Raw genomic sequence first — 16391 nt, forward strand, 5'->3', positions numbered from 1 at the left:
TCCCTTGATAAATTAAAGCACAGTAGTTACTTTTTCAAATTTTCTATTGGAAATCCACCTTCTGTATGCAAAAAAGGAAGCCTAGGGAACTTCTACTCTGAAGACTGAGGCGTAGAATCAAATACTGGGCATATGGAACTATATTATTGTATGATAAAAATGCAGATATGTTGATCAAAACACCCTGAGCCAGCTACCATCTTATTAGGAGATCTACCACTACTACTGCTAGTTGTTTTAGTCGAATGTACAGTGGCATGCAGGTGTGTATGTCTTGAGGATATAGTATCATTCTGCTTTTTATAATAATCAGTATTATTGGGCTTCTCCAATATTAATTCTATCAATATTTCATTACAAATGAGGTAGTTGATGCCACTTAGAAGTGGCAGTGCTCCTTCTAAGGGAAAAACGCATCTTTTCAAAATTTCCAATTTGTGATAATGCATATGCACAACAAAGAAGAAAGATGATATTAATAAAAAATTTCCTTAGGTTTTTATTGAAAAATGAATAATTTTATATTAGCTAAGTTATAAATTCCTGAGCATATGTAATACATTTTCAAAACTTTCTGTGTATATTATCATTTTAATCATGGTGATTAGGGAGGCATTGAATACAAATTTCATTCATGGTGGCAGACTATATCTGATTTTCATGTGATCTTATTTATTCTGTTTATTTTACTTTCCTGCTCTCTCATTATAATTTCTTCACAGTTTTGAAACAAATATTTACACAATGGTGATAGTTTGTTACCCTTATATAGACATTTTACCAGGACTCCAAAAATGCTCCTGCAAAAAACATAGAGAAGCATAACAAGCATTTTAATATAAGTAGCAGGAACTTCTTTTGACTACATAATTCTTTTTATCAGAACTTCCACTGAATAATTTAAACACATTTGGAAACTAACCTTCAGCCTAAAATTTCAGTGATTAAGATAGCAATCTTAAAACAAGCTTTATGTCTCTTGTCTGCTTTCTAATCTACACATACATAAACACAGAAATGCACACACATAAACGGGATTATATTCTATTTTACCATGTTTGCCTGTGCACCAATGATTGCTCTTTTGAGTGATTATTCTCTTTTGTTTTAGGGAGAGTAAAATAGTAGGGTTAAATAGGCTTCTTAGAAATAGACCACCTCATTCTATAGTGAATTAAAATCTATAGCCATTGCAATTTTACAGACTTTAATTTAATCTCTTTCTCTGTGCCTCATTAGATTTGTTGCTTAGAATTTCTAATGATTCCACCAGTGTCCTTAATGAACTGTGAACCAGTTACAGGCACACCTCAGAGATATTGTGTGTTTGGTTCCAGACCACAGCAATAAAGCAAATATTACAATAAGGCAAGTCACACAAATTGTTTTTGTTTCCCAGTGCATATACAACTTATATTTACACTATATTGTAGTCTACAAAGTATGCAATAGAATTATGTCTAAAAACAGTGTACATACCTTAATTTTAAAATAAAAAGTTTATTGTTAAAAAATGCTAAGGAAAATATGAGCCTTCAGTGAGTTGTAATCTATTTGCTGGTGGAGAGTCTTGCCTCCATATAGATGGCTGCTGACTGACTGATCAGGATGCGGGTTGCTGAAGGGTCAGGTGGTGGGGGAAATTTCTTAGAATAAGGCAACAGTAAAGTTTCCCACATCAATTGACCCTTCCTTTCACAAAAGATTTCTGCATAGTATGTGATGCTATTACTCACAACAGAACTTCTTTCAAAATTGGAGTGTCTTCTTAAGCCTTGCCACTGCTTTATCAACTAAGTTTATTTAATATTTTAGATCAATTGCTGTCATTTCAATAATGTTCCCAGCAGCTTCACCAGGAGTAGATTCAAACTCAAAAAACTACTTTGTTTTGTTCATTCATAAGAAGCAACTCCTCATTTGTTCTAGTTTTGTGATGAGATTGTAGCAATTCAGTTACATCTTCAGGCTCTATTTTAAATTCTAGTTCTCTTGCTGTTTCCACTACATCTCCATTGATTTCCTCCACTGAAGTCTCAAACCCCTCAAAGTCATGCATGAGAGTTGGAAACAATCTCTTCCAAACTCCTGTTAATATTGACATTTTTACCACCTGCCCTGAATCATGAAGGTTCTTAATGGCATCTAGAATAATTAATCGTTTTCAGAAGGTTTTCCATTTTCTTTGCCCATATCCATCAGAGAAATCATTATCTATAACATCTATAGCCTTATGAAATTTATTTCTTAAATAATAAGACTTGAATGTCAAGAATTACTCCTTGATCCATAGGCTACAGAATGAATGTTGTGATAGCAGGCATGAAAATAGGATTAACCTTCTTATTTATCTCCACCAGAGCTTTTAGGTGACCAGCTGCATTGTCAATGAGCAGTGATTTTTGAAAATAATCTTTTTTTCTAAACAGTAGGTCTCAACAGTGGGTTTAAAATATTCAGTAAAACATGCTGTAAGCAGATGTGCTGTCATTCAGGCTCTGCTGTTCCATTTGTAGAGCACAAGCAGAGTAGATTTCGCATAATTTTTAAGGGCCTTTGGATGTTTGATGTGGTAAATGAGCCAACTTAAAGTTACCAGTTGCATTAGCCCCTAATAAGAGAGTCAGCCTGTACTTTGAAGCTTTGAAGCCAGACATTGACTTCTCCTCACTAGCTATGAAAGTCCTAGATACATCTTAGTCATCTGGATGTTTTTTGTCTCCCTTGAAAATTGCTTCCATTGTCTCTGTTGTTTTACTGTAGCCATCTTCATCAGTGATCTTAGCTAGATCTTCTGGATAACTTGCTGCAGCTTGTACATCAGCACTTGCTGCTTCACCTTGTACTTTTATATTATGGAAATAGTTCTTTTCTTAAACCTGATGAACCAGTCTCTGCCAGCCGTGCCATCTCTGTAGTGAAAAGGATAGAAAATTAGCTCACTGTTCTTGGCCTAAACCGAAACCTGTATTAATACAGTTGCTTCTATAGTGTTGTATTTATAGAGGAAAGGAAGTTTCTTACTTCATGAGCCACCTCCCTTTTAGATTCAGTACTGAACACATCAGCTTATTTAAAACATTTTAAGCACTTAGCAAGTTCTTGTTGAATAAAAAATAAACAAAAAGAGATGTTCGCCTTTGACTTGTGGCTTAGGCTTCTGTAATTTAAAATATTGTAAAATATTTTCCAGTTCACCTTTTGTAGCTCTAGGTAGAATTGCTTTCAAACCAATTCAGATAAATACGTTCTTTTGATTTAAATATCTTCATGAAAGGAGGTTATTCTCTTTCCCAGGGTCTTGCCAAGATTCTGTGGGAAATTGAACTTTACACATTTCCCATAACTTTCCTCCTCATCATTCTTCTTTCTGTCTAATACAAGACTCTAAAATATGATTTTAGAATCTTCTTTGATTTCTCATTTTCCCAATTTCAAATTTATTTTGACACTTAGCCAGATCTTAAAGAATTCTTTTTAAAATTATTTCCAGAATCCATACTTTTATCCATCACTGTTAATAGATTCACTATTTGTCAGACTTGGTCTCTGGCTACTTACTTTCCTTATTCTAATTTCACAAAAGTAAGATTTTATGATTTCAATCAATAGTATAGATTGTGGTCAAAAGTATATTTGATACATTTCTGGCTTTATGTATATCTATAAGAAATTTTCTTTGTACTGCCTTTAGTGCAGACATAATTTATGTTCTTTTCCAATGCATCCATCCATGGATCCATTTATCTATGAAAAAAGAAAGGCATCTTCTTATAATCATTGTATTCCTCATGTAACCAATATACAACACACACACCACCACTACCACCACCACACACTCCTACATCATCTAAAAGCTTATATAACATGAACCTAAGAATGACTCTTCTTGTTTGATCTGTACAATCTGACATTACGTGTACTTTAAATTGATATTAATGATAATATTCTTAAAAATCGAAAACTGATAAAGATTTTTCTCATGAAAAATGGTGCGTTATTTTCCTACATTGAAAAAATTGACTTCTCAGTTGGAAGTCAATGACATTTGGGCCCATTTCTTAAAGGATTCTAAGATTAAATCTTCTAAGTAGATTTATTTATTTACAGATAAATAAGAATATGCTATCGCATCTCCCAGGATTCAATTTTGTGGGCCTATTAGGCAATTATTAATGGATTAGGACAAAGGAAAGCTAAACTCTTCAACTTATACTACCACTTTTTGTAAAGATGCCAAGCAGATTCAAAGGCACTCCAGAGGTATCTACATATATTGAAGGGCTAAAGGGGACAGGATGACACAAGTGAAGTAAAACATTTTCAAACGCAAAAGAAAAATAGGGGGCTGAAAGAAAGAAAGAAACCAAAGATGAGAAGTAAGGGACAAACAGGAACAGTTAACCTTTACAATTACATTATTAAAAGTGAGTTTATGTATTTCACATAGAAATTTGTTCCCTTATTATTGGAGAGCAATAAAACATTGCCTTATGTGAAATATGATCATAACCAGTATAAATTTTCAACAGAGTAATAATCTCCATTTCATCTGGGAAAATCTTATTTTACATTATTCATCAAGAAAATATCGCAGATATGGGAAATAACATTTTACATAAAATGAACAAAAGATATTTGAAATATATACATTCTATTATTTAAGCACAGTGAGGAACCCTGGTGAGGAAAGGTGGAAAAGGATGGAGGGGCAAGATATGTCATCTGAAAATGCAGTCTCTAGACCAATTCTTTGATAATGATGCTAGAAGTAACGGACAGTAGGAAAGTCTTGACCTTAGAGTGTACAAAAATGTTTGCGCCTCTATGGGAGAGTTGCTCGGGGTCTTTTGGGAGATAAGAGTCATGGCATTTTTGCGTGATGCTTAGTGGTACCAGAGATTCTCTTCCAGTACATCCCAGAGAAAGTTGTTCACCACTCTAAGAGAGATCCAGGTTCTTCTCTTGGGAGCTTCATAAAACAGTCATCAAGTTCACAGAGAGAAAAAGGTCACAAAAGTTGGTTCCTGAACAATAGGTGCTTGTGGCAGCCACAGCAGAATCGTTAGTAGCCAATTTAAGCAGTTTTAGTGGGACCATTGGAATAGACCTAACACTCTGAGATGAAAACAAAGCCCCCCTTTGGAACACAGATTTAAAATATGCACACATATTCACATATGTGCGTATGGGGGGTATCTATATATGTATCTATACACACACACATATATATAGAAGATATAGAAGATATGTGTGTGTATATGTGTGTGTGTGTGTATATATATATCTTCTTCCTTTTCTTCTCTTTAAAACAAACAGAGGAATTCCATTTTCAGCTAAGAAGGAATAAGAGGGGCAGGATTTAACCTCCCGCCTGAAACAGTAACAATAAAAAGGAAAAATAAAATAAATGAACTCCTGAACATCAGGCAATGAAGGGCACAGATCTCTGGGAGATAAGAAACAAATAAGGAGAACCATATGATAAATCCAGCTACTGCCTGCAGGTTTCCTGGCCATGGTGCATGTATGGGAGTGTAGGAGTGGAAATCAGGCAAAGTCCAGTAAACTCACCAATTTGAGGAGAAAGCTAAGTGTACTGGGAGACCAAGGTGGCTAGAGATGGCAGGACAGAACACTAGAGAGGAGAGAGCTCCAAAGATCTGCAAAGAATTCCACCCAAGTATTCAGTTGAGTACTGATCAGCATATGACAAAACTACTAAATCAGGGGAAAGAAAAACTTAAAATAATTAGGGGTAGAAGTGTCCCGTGTACACACAGGGCTGAGAAATGTACCTGTTTCTACCAGTCAGAGAAGGAAAGCATGTAGTATTAGGTAGGGTATACAGAAAAGTCTTGCCTTAGTAGTGAGGAATAATCATCCCTAGACTGGGCACTGCTCTAGTCCTTCCAAACCAATCTTAAAAGGAACATCCAAAGTAATAAAACTATTTCCATAACTTAATGGCATCCCAGAATAAAGCTTTGTAATATTTTAGGAATACAAAAATATCCAGTATCCAACAAGGCAAAATCACGGTGTCTTGAAACACAATCAAAATTTACCAGACATGCAAAGATGCAGGAAAATAAGACTCATAATGAGGAAATAAATGAATCAACTAACTAAACTGACAGATGTTTACCTCATTAGTGTCCATACATATATGATTGGTAGATTTCCTTGTAGATGCTATTCTGTGCCTTTATCAATATATAAATATGCCCACAGTAACTGAGTATAGTGGGTCTTTATTATCTCAGTATTCTTCATCAGAGTCCCATATTTGGGGAAAGTTTTAGAAAAATAAAAGTTGTTGCAATGTTAAAACATTTGTTAATGAATAAAGAGATATACAATTAGTCTTCCCTGCACCCCACTAAATCCTCTGTTTAACATTAGTGCCTCTCCTGTTGGTCTTTCTGTGGTTGCCACAAGTTGCAAAGGTAAACTAAAATAACGATGCAAAACAATTGCAAAAGCTCTTCAGAAGTGGATTACTTGAATAACAAAGTATTCACAGGGTACACTGAAACTAAGGATAAAGCCCTCAACTATTTCTTACAACAGGATCTTCTTTAAAAGATAGCCACCTAAAGTGAAAAGTTCAATGGAAACTGTCATACGACATTGTACAGTTTTGTTGAAATTAGGCAAAAACATTTGGACTTGATTTATTTTTGTTTTGTTCTAATGAATAGGGCAGCATTGCAACTAAAGTCTGTTATTTATAAAATAAAATAAGCATATTTTAATAATTTAATATTAAGCCCAAATTAAAGGCTTTTTTATGGTCTCCTACTATTTATCATTTACTTTCCACCTTGTCTTAAGTGGTAATTAAGAAAGGTTTGGTTTATTTTTATTTTATTTTATTTATTTTTTTTGCTAGGAAGTCTCTTTCTGTCACCCAGGCTGGAGTGCAGTGGCGCAATCTCGGCTCACTGCAACCTCCGTCCCCTGGATTCAAGCGATTCTCCTGCCTCAGCCTCCTGAATAGCTGGGATTACAGGTGTGCACCACCATTCCTAGCTTATTTTTATATTTTTAGTAGAGACAGGGTTTCGCCATTATTAGCCAGGTTGATCTGGAACTCCTGACCTCAGATGATCCACCCACCTCAGTCTCCCAAAGTGCTGGGATTACAGATGTGAGCCACTGCGCCCAGCCTTATATTTAAGATTAGTTGGGGGAGAATTGCTAGCATGTTGTGAACTCACCCTCCTGCGAAGAAGGCATGAGGAATTTTATCTTTCAGTTCACCATAGGTGAGACAACACTTGACGTGTGACAGGAACATTCGAAGGGCTTCATTTGTGTCTCCTGCTGTATGGGGACAGAGTGGCCTATCATCTGCCATACAGTTCAGGAGTGTAAATCTGAGAGGATTTGGATGGATCTGCTCACTCTGATGATGCAATGAGGAGAGGCAGCTACATGGAATTTGGGTGGGACTTCCAAAAGATGCAGTTGGACCAGATGTGGGTCAAGTGAGGAAACAGATCTGGCCTGGGTTTTTTTAAAAATCTTCCCCAAAGGCGCGGTGGCTCACGCCTGTAATCCCAGCACTTTGGGAGACCGAGGTGGGCGGATCACAAGGTCAGGAGATCGAGACCATCCTGGCTAACACGGCAAAACCCCGTCTCTACTAAAAAATACAAAAAATTAGCCAGGCGTGGTGGCGGGCGCCTGTAGTTCCAGCTACTCAGGAGGCTGAGGCAGGAGAATGGCGTGAACCCGGGAGGCGGAGCTTGCAGTGAGCCGGGATCGCGCCACTGCACTCCAGCCTGGGCGACAGAGCGAGACTCTGTCTCAAAAAAACCAACAAAAAAAATTCTTGCCCAAAGGGGACAGGTTAGAAAGGCCAAGGAACAACAATAAAGAGTCTGTGTAGAATGATCTGCCTCTAGGGGAGTCTCCTGTGTCATGAGAAGTGTAAATGATTTTTCTTAGTAGGGGCTTTGGAAGAATCCATAAAAATACCTACATAAGAAAGAATTAACATAATAAATATTCTCTTGGCCCAGAAAATAATGGTGACATCCTATGGAAGCAAAGACAACTAAGTCTCTGTTTTTCTACCTTCCCTTACTCTTCCTCACTTCACATTGGCAAAGCCCAGTTAGGGAAGGGGAAAAGATTTAACTCTGAATATAGTCCATAGTTTTGATGATTTTTAAGGGCTTAATATTTCAGTTACAGAATTGGGACATTTGTATATGTGTTATATGCATGTGCATGAGATTTTTTTCCTGCCTCTCAACTTTTATCCCTTTTATCTTCCCCTGCTGATTTCTAATTGGAAAAGAAGAGAGAAGAAAAAAGCATTACAGATGGGTAAACAAGATATTTAGAGATATGCAATCTTAAACTTTATGAAATCCCTCTAATATTGTGATTCCCTAATTTTGTGTATTGCTCAGTGTAAAACTTCTAAGCAGGGGAAGTTTACCTGGAGTGGCTCTGACACTGGAATTGGCACCTTTTCCCCACTTGGAGTATTTTACAGTGCTCGATTTGTTCCCACTTAGCTTTGCAGGGCTCCTATGCTAATCTGACATAAGAACAATATCTTCTCATTCGGGGGTTGGTTTCCTGCCCTCACATACCATCAATATGTGTTCACCTCCCACCAGTCTTAAGGCAGGCTTATATAGCATTGACTCTTGGGGGTTGAGTAGGAAATGTGTGCCTTTTTGTAGTAGGATAGCAGATATTCTTTCTGAGCTGTAAGTACTGATGATCTGTTCTTTTCCTTAATTTCTTCCCTTACTCCAACTCCTGTCATTCTTCCACCCACTTTCCCTGAATCTTTGATACATTTTGCCTGCCCCTTCAGTCACTGCACATCCCCAAGATGATGATCTTTTTCATGGACAGTGGATGCCTAAGTTGTTCCATCTTCCTTTTGAATCCACCTACAAGGGCCATCAGTCTAAAGATGCTCAATTGGTGTCAGTAGGCCACCTTAGTTTTTTGACAATCCAGTCTCTAGGGGTACTGAATGTTCCTTAAAGTAATTATTCCAGTTCTTGGTGATTGAAGATATTTCTTTTTTTTTATTATTATTATACTTTAAGTTGTAGGGTACATGTGCATAACGTGCAGGTTTGTTACATATGTATACTTGTGCCATGTTGGTGTGCTGCACCCATCAACTCGTCAGCAGAAGATATTTCTTTACTGTTTTGAGAGTTTTGTGTGGGAACAGTGAGTAGATTAAAAGTCTTTTGAATATACAGACATATCCATGAAACTGGGAGACAGCATGGTAGTTAAGTAGGTGGACTTCACTGTCGCTCTGCCTTGGGTCAGATCCTGGCTCCTGCATTTGATTGTGCATGGTCTTAAGAAAATTACTTAACCTCACTATGCCTTATTTTTAAATTTATTAAATAAGAATAATGACCATAATAATATTATTAATCTTAGCTTTCCTTTTGTTGAGGAGGGGGTGAAGACTAAATGAGATTGTACGTACAAAGCACTTAAGTTAGGACATGATGTATACTAAGCACTCAATAAATGTTAGTTAAAAAGGAAAAGTGTACTTTTAAAAACTATTGTTCAAATAAGTTTCAGTGAGGATTGTTTATAAAACACTGAGATGTCGATTTTATTTAAAAGTAAGATCTGTATGTACGAGTAACTTCAGGAGAAAGAGACAAGGAATCTTCGGCACTGAGACACTTCTAAGGCTACTGTTGAGGAAATAGCTTTACATAATACAATAATTTATCTGAAAACAGAAGGATGCTTCAAAATATCTTTAATCTAAAATCAAAAGTAAAATATTATCTTCTGTTTCCTGTGATATTTCAGAATCTTCAGCAAATTTAAAAGTAGAGAAAAAGAAGAGTAGAGTGCAGTAAGAGAACTAAGTGAGGTTCAAAGAAAACTGTTGTTTAATCCAGATTTAAACAGTGGGGAAAAATGACACTTATTTAAAGTGGTGGGGATATTTTAAATATGTAAATGTCTATGAGAAGAGAAAGTGGGGTTTTAAAAATTGTTTGCTTAAGATTATCATTGTTAAATATATTTCTTTTTTCATTTGCATAAATTTAGGGGATACAAGTGTCACATGGATATATTGTGTGGTGGTAAAGTCTGTACTTTAGTGTAACCATTACCCAAACAATATACATTGCACATTATTTTATTTCTCATCCGTCACCCCCTTCCCAGTCTCCCTCCCCTGAGTCTACGATGTCTATTATTCCACACTTCATGTGCATGTGTCCACATTATTTAGTTCCCACTTATAAGTAAGAACATTTGGTATTTAACTTTGCTTGAGTTATTTAACTTAAGAGAATGGCCTCCTGTTCCATCCATTTTGCAAAGATATGATTCCATATCTTTGCTATTGTGAATAGTACTGTAAACATATGAGTGTGCTTATCTTTTTGATATATATTTGGGTATATATTCAGTAGTAGGATTGCTGGATTACAGAGTAGATCTCTTTTTAGTTCTTTTGAGAAATCTCTATACTGTTTTCTAAAGAGATTGTACTAATTTACATTCCCATCAATACTGTACAAGAGTTCCCTTTTCTGCACAAGCTTGCTAACATCTGTTATTTTTTGACTTTTCAATAATAGCCATTCTGACTGGCGAAAGATGATATCTCATTGTGGTTTTAATTTACATTTCTCTGATGATTAGTGATGATGGGCATTTTTTCATATGCCTTTTGGCCATTTGTACATCTTCTTTAAAGAAATACCTATTTAGATCATTTGTCCATTTTTTTATTATAATATTTTAAGTTCTAGGGTACATGTGCATTCATGTGCCATATTGGTGTGCTGCACCCATTAACTCATCATTTACATTAGGTATATCTCCTAATGCTATCCCTCCCTTCTCCAAACTATCACAAAGACAAAAAACCAAACACCGCATGTTCTCACTCATAGGTGGGAATTGAACAATGAGAACACTTGGACACAGGAAGGGGAACATCTGTCCATTTTTAAATTGCGTTATTTGGATTTTTGCTGTTGAGTTCCTTGTAGATTCTGGATATTAGTCCCTTGACAGATGCGTAGTTTTTGAATATTTTATCCCATTCTGAAGGTTGCCTGTTCATTCCATTGATTATATCTTTTGCTGTGCAGAAACTTTAGTTTAAGTTCCATTTGTCTATTTTTGTTTTTGTTGCATTCACTTTTGAGGTCTTAGTTATGAATTCTTGGCCTACTCCAAGTCCAGAAGAGGTTTTTTAGGTTTACTTCTAGTATATATAGCTTCAGGTCTTACATTTAAGTATTTTGTTCATCTTAATTTTTGCATATGGAGAGAGATAGGGGTCCAGTTTCATTCTTCTGCATATAGCAATCCAACATTTTCCCAGCACAATTTATTGAAAACGGTGTCCTATTCCCAGTGTATGTTTTTGTTGACTTTGTCAAAGATCAAAGTGGCTGTAGGTATGTGTCTTTATTTCTGATTTCTTCATTCTGTTCCATTGATTTTTATGTCTGTTTTTATACTAGTACCATGCTGTTTTGGTTATTACAGACTTTCAGTATAATTTGAAATCAAGTCGTGTGATGACTCTGGTTTTGTTCTTTCTGCTTAGAATTGCTTTGGCTATTTGGGCTCCTTTATGGTTCCCTATGAATTTTAGGATTGTTACTTCTAATTCTGTGAAAAATGACATTGGTATTTTGATAGGAATGGAAGTGAATTGTAGATTGCTTCAGGAAGTCTGGTCATTTTAATGATATTGATCCTTTTAATCCATGAACATGGGATGTTTTCCTATTTGTGTCATCTACAATTTGTTTCATCAGTGTCTTGTAGTTTTATTTGTACAGATCTTTCACCATCTTAAATATTCCTAGGTTTCTTTTTTTTTTTTTTTTTGTAGTTATGGTAAATGGGATTGACTTGTTGATTTGGTTGTCAGTTTGATCATTATTGGTGTATAGAAATGCTACTGTTTTTTGTATGTTGATGTTGAATCTTGAAACTTTACTGAATTCATTGATCAAATCTAAGAGTCTTTTGGAGGAGTTTTCAGGGTTTTCTAGGTTTAAAAATCATATCGTCAGCAAACAGAGATAATTTGACTCTTTCTTTTCCAATTTGGATACTTTTTCTTTCTCATGCCTGATGGCTCTAGCTAAGACTTCCAGTATTGTGTTGAATAAGAGTGGTGGATGGGTATTCTGTTCTTCTTTACCATTACTTAGGGAGAATGGTTTCAACTTTTCCTCATTCAGTGTGATGTTGGCTGTGGGTTTGTTACATACGACTTTTATTATTTTAAGGTATGTTTCTTCTATGCCTAGTTTGTTGAGGGTTTTTATCATGAAGAGATACTAAATTTTATCAAATACTTTTTTTGCATCTATTGAGACAATAATAGGGTTTTTGTCTTTAATTATATTTATGTGGTGAATTACATTTATTGATTTACATATGTTGAACCATGCTTGCATCCCTAGAATAAAACACACTTGGTTGTGGTATATTATCTTTATGATATCATGTTGGATTCAGTTTGGTAGTATTTTGTTGAGGATTTCTGCACCTATGTTCATCAGGGATATTGATCTGTAGCTCTGTTTTTTGTTGTGTCCTTGTCTGGCTTTATGTTTCTTTATATGAGAGATAGTGACAAATATTTGGGTTTAATTCTTTTTAAGTTTGAAAATAGCATGTAAACTGAGAGAATTAAAAGTGTGAAGCTTATTTTTTCTGGTGGAAAAATACATGTATCTGCTGTAATTTGAATCAGAAGTGCTTTCATTCAGATGCTTTTATGTTAAAGACTTGTGTAAAGCTGTAAAACTTGGCTATTACCATAAGGGATCACATAGCTGAGTGCCATTCAAATTATAAAATCAAGGAAAGTACCTTAAAATGTCAGTAAACAAATTTCTCGAGCTGTTGGCTATCTACTGGCGAAGATAGCAGTAGTTTCCCAATCTCATGCTGTCTGCTTCTCAGTTTAATTACCATGATGTGATCAGAAATATTTTCTGTACATTGGTGATGAGATATTTTTGAAATGAGAATTAACAGCCTCACTCAACACCTGGGGTGATTTCACTCTTGACTCTCATTTGTAATGGTTGTTCTGCCTTTATTAATTCCACATAGCACAGAAGAAGTCTGGAGAAGTGTATGTAAGATTGCAGAATGTGGTTATCTGGCATGGGCTAAGACTTAGGTTAAAGTTGGGGAGTGTTCCTTTAACTTCTTACTTTGTATGTTTTTTCAAAATGGTGAACTTCCTAGTGAATTTAACACTTTCATTTTTCAACTTTAAAATGTATTTACAAATTAATAAGTATAATAACCTAGCAATTTCATCCCAGTTATATACTCATGTTTACAAAAAAGCATACATTAGAATATTCCTAGCATCACCTCTTGTAATAGCTTCAAACAGAAATATTAATGTTCTACAAAAGAAGAATAGATAAATAAATGGGGGGTATATTCACATTGTGGAATACTATACAGCAATGAAAACGAATGACCTATAGCTACATATAACAATGTGGATGAATCCCACAAATGTAATATTGGAAGAAGCCAGTCACAGAAGAGCTTATACTATGTGATTCCATTACATGAAGTTCAATATGAGGCAAAGACTTACCTATCCAGTTAGAGGCAGGATAGTAGTTATTTGTAGAGATGGAATCACTGGGAGGGTAAATAAGGAGGCTTCTGGGATGCATATAATGCTCTCTTTCTTAATACAGAGAACAATCAACACCCTTAATACAGGGTGTTGATGCCACAATTAGCACCCGTAATACAAGGTGTTGATTGTACAATTATATACTTGGTAAATATTTATCAAAGTATCAGCTTATGAAATATGTCTCTTTAGGTATTATAATACACTTCAGTTACAAGTTTTAAAGTCTATTGATTACCAAGTAAATAAGTTTTGATGTTTTAAAACGTTATGAAGAACCTATTTATTTGGAGGGAAAAAACCTCACATTTTAGCTGGAGATCAACAACAGACTTTGAGTTTGGCAATGCCTTACACATTACAGTTGCTAAATGTATGTTGATGGACCAGTGTGCTTTATTCTACTGATTATGTTAAAGCATGATGTTAAGTAACAATTTAGGATAATTTGCAATAAAGCTAGGTAAGACAAATAGCACTCAAAATTCCTTAAAAGTTTTTCCGTGGAGTATTGAGTAGTGTTCTTAAGAACATGGAAAGCTAATAATGTCTGACCAAGTGCATGTATTCACTTTCTAAGTATATTACTAAAACTCCCTGCTTTATCTCTATTGATAACTTTTATCTGACTTCAGCCCTCCTTTTAAGTGGTTTTTATTGAGTTTATTACTATGATGATGATTCATTGCCCTAGCAGATTGGTAGCTTGATGGGTTTTGGTCACAAAGATATCTTTCATAGTTATTGAGTAATTTATATTATTGAGGAAATATTTATCAAATGGATGGTCATTTTTATATTAAGATGGAGACAGATCCATTGTAAGTGCTGCAGAATATGTTTTAAACAAATACATCATTTTCTGAATGAAGCCTTGGGGTAAAAATAATGTCATATACATTAAATTTTTTAAAATTATGTAAAATTAAGTATTGAGCCACTACAGTACAATTTAATTGTCACCTTTCAATGTAAGGATTGAAGATCAGTTGAAATCTAGCAGGCTCTTCATAGCTTCATGCTTGGATTAGGTTACATTAAGGTCTCATAATTGTGAGATGGTTTTGTTTTGGTTCGTTTAGTGTCTAAAACCATTAATATATTGTATATCAAGAACATCACAAATATGTGAATATTCTGTGCCTCAGTAACTGTACACAGATACAAAGGTTGATTAGATTTCTTATAGGAAATATATATTTTATATAAATATATTACATATTATGTAATACATATATTTCTTACATGAGATACACATATGTGTTTCTTATATGGGCCAAGTAAATGTTTTTACTCAATGCAATATTTTCAATTATTATTTCAGCATTGAATGGTTTGTTACATATTAATATTTAAAAAATTTATTGATCTACAATAGTCTTACATATTTGAGGGATACATGTGATATTCTGATACATGTATACAATGTGTAATGATCAAATCAGGATTATTGGGATATCAGTCAACTCAAACATTTATCATTTCTTTGTATTGAGAAAATGACAACTCTTCTTTTCTAGCTTTTTTTTTTTTTTTTTACACAGGGTCTTGCTCTGTCACCTAGATTAGATGGAGTGCAGTGTTGCAATCACAGCTCACTGCAGCCTTGAATTCTTGGGTCACGAGCCTCCCACCTTGGCCTCCCAAAGCAATGGTGTTACAAACATGAGCCACTGTGCCTACCCTATTTTTAAATATATAATAAGTAATTTTTAACTATAATTTCCCTGTCATACTACCAATACTAGAATGTATTCCTTCTATCTAACTATATTTTTGCGTCTCTTCACCAACTTTTCTTCATCCCTTCCTTCCTTTCCCAGCCTTTGATAAGCATCGTTCTACTCTCTACCTCCTTGAGATCTACTTTTTTAGCTCCCACCTATGAGGGAGAACATGAAACATTTGTCTTTCTGTACTTGGCTTATTTTACTTTACATAATAACTTCCAGTTCCATCCATGTTGCTGCAAATAACAGTATTTCATTTTTTAAAAAAACATTTTCTACCATCTTTTCTTTACATTTAAATCTAATTTATGTGTTTTGTTCAGATCTAATTTACTTGTGTTACCTTTTAAAATATTTTCTATTTCCTTGACTTGAGGGGGAGCAGTTTATTTTCACGGAACTCCAACTCCATTTTCCTCACAGTGATCTCTGCAATAAGGGTTTGCATGCCCTCTTTCAATGCAGCCGAAGTGAAAAGTCTTGAGACTGTTCTGTTTTATTAGACTGTCTTCTATACTGATCCCCAGGTGGCTCTATAAGTCTTTGTCAAGAGAAGCTTTGGAGAGATGAGTTAGGTTTAAAAATCTAGTTGCATTTTAAAGAGATGAAGCACCAGCATCTGAAAAATACACAGGGGAAAGCAGAATAAATGAGGGATGTGAAGAAATAAAAGTTACAGAGGTTGAGGCTTGGGCTATTGTGGTTTTCAAATGCAAACCTACAGAGATGTTGGATCTCAGAGGATTTTGGAGCTGTTGCAGAAAGGAGTGAAGAACAATGAAATTGAAATAATTCATGACTTATTATTGTTTCCTGAAAGCATGTTCTAAGTTTAGAAAAATATAAGAATAAAAGTGGCTTTGAGTTATGTAAAAATTAATTTTAAAAATGCAAAAGCCCTGCTATTCTTAGGAATACAAATTAAGTTAATTGGATTAGATTGATGAATTCAAGTGTTTCTCAATAAACCAAGGATCAAAAACAATTTT

Source organism: Macaca mulatta, chromosome X (genome assembly GCF_049350105.2).
Source record: "Macaca mulatta isolate MMU2019108-1 chromosome X, T2T-MMU8v2.0, whole genome shotgun sequence".
NCBI lineage: Eukaryota > Metazoa > Chordata > Mammalia > Primates > Cercopithecidae > Macaca > Macaca mulatta.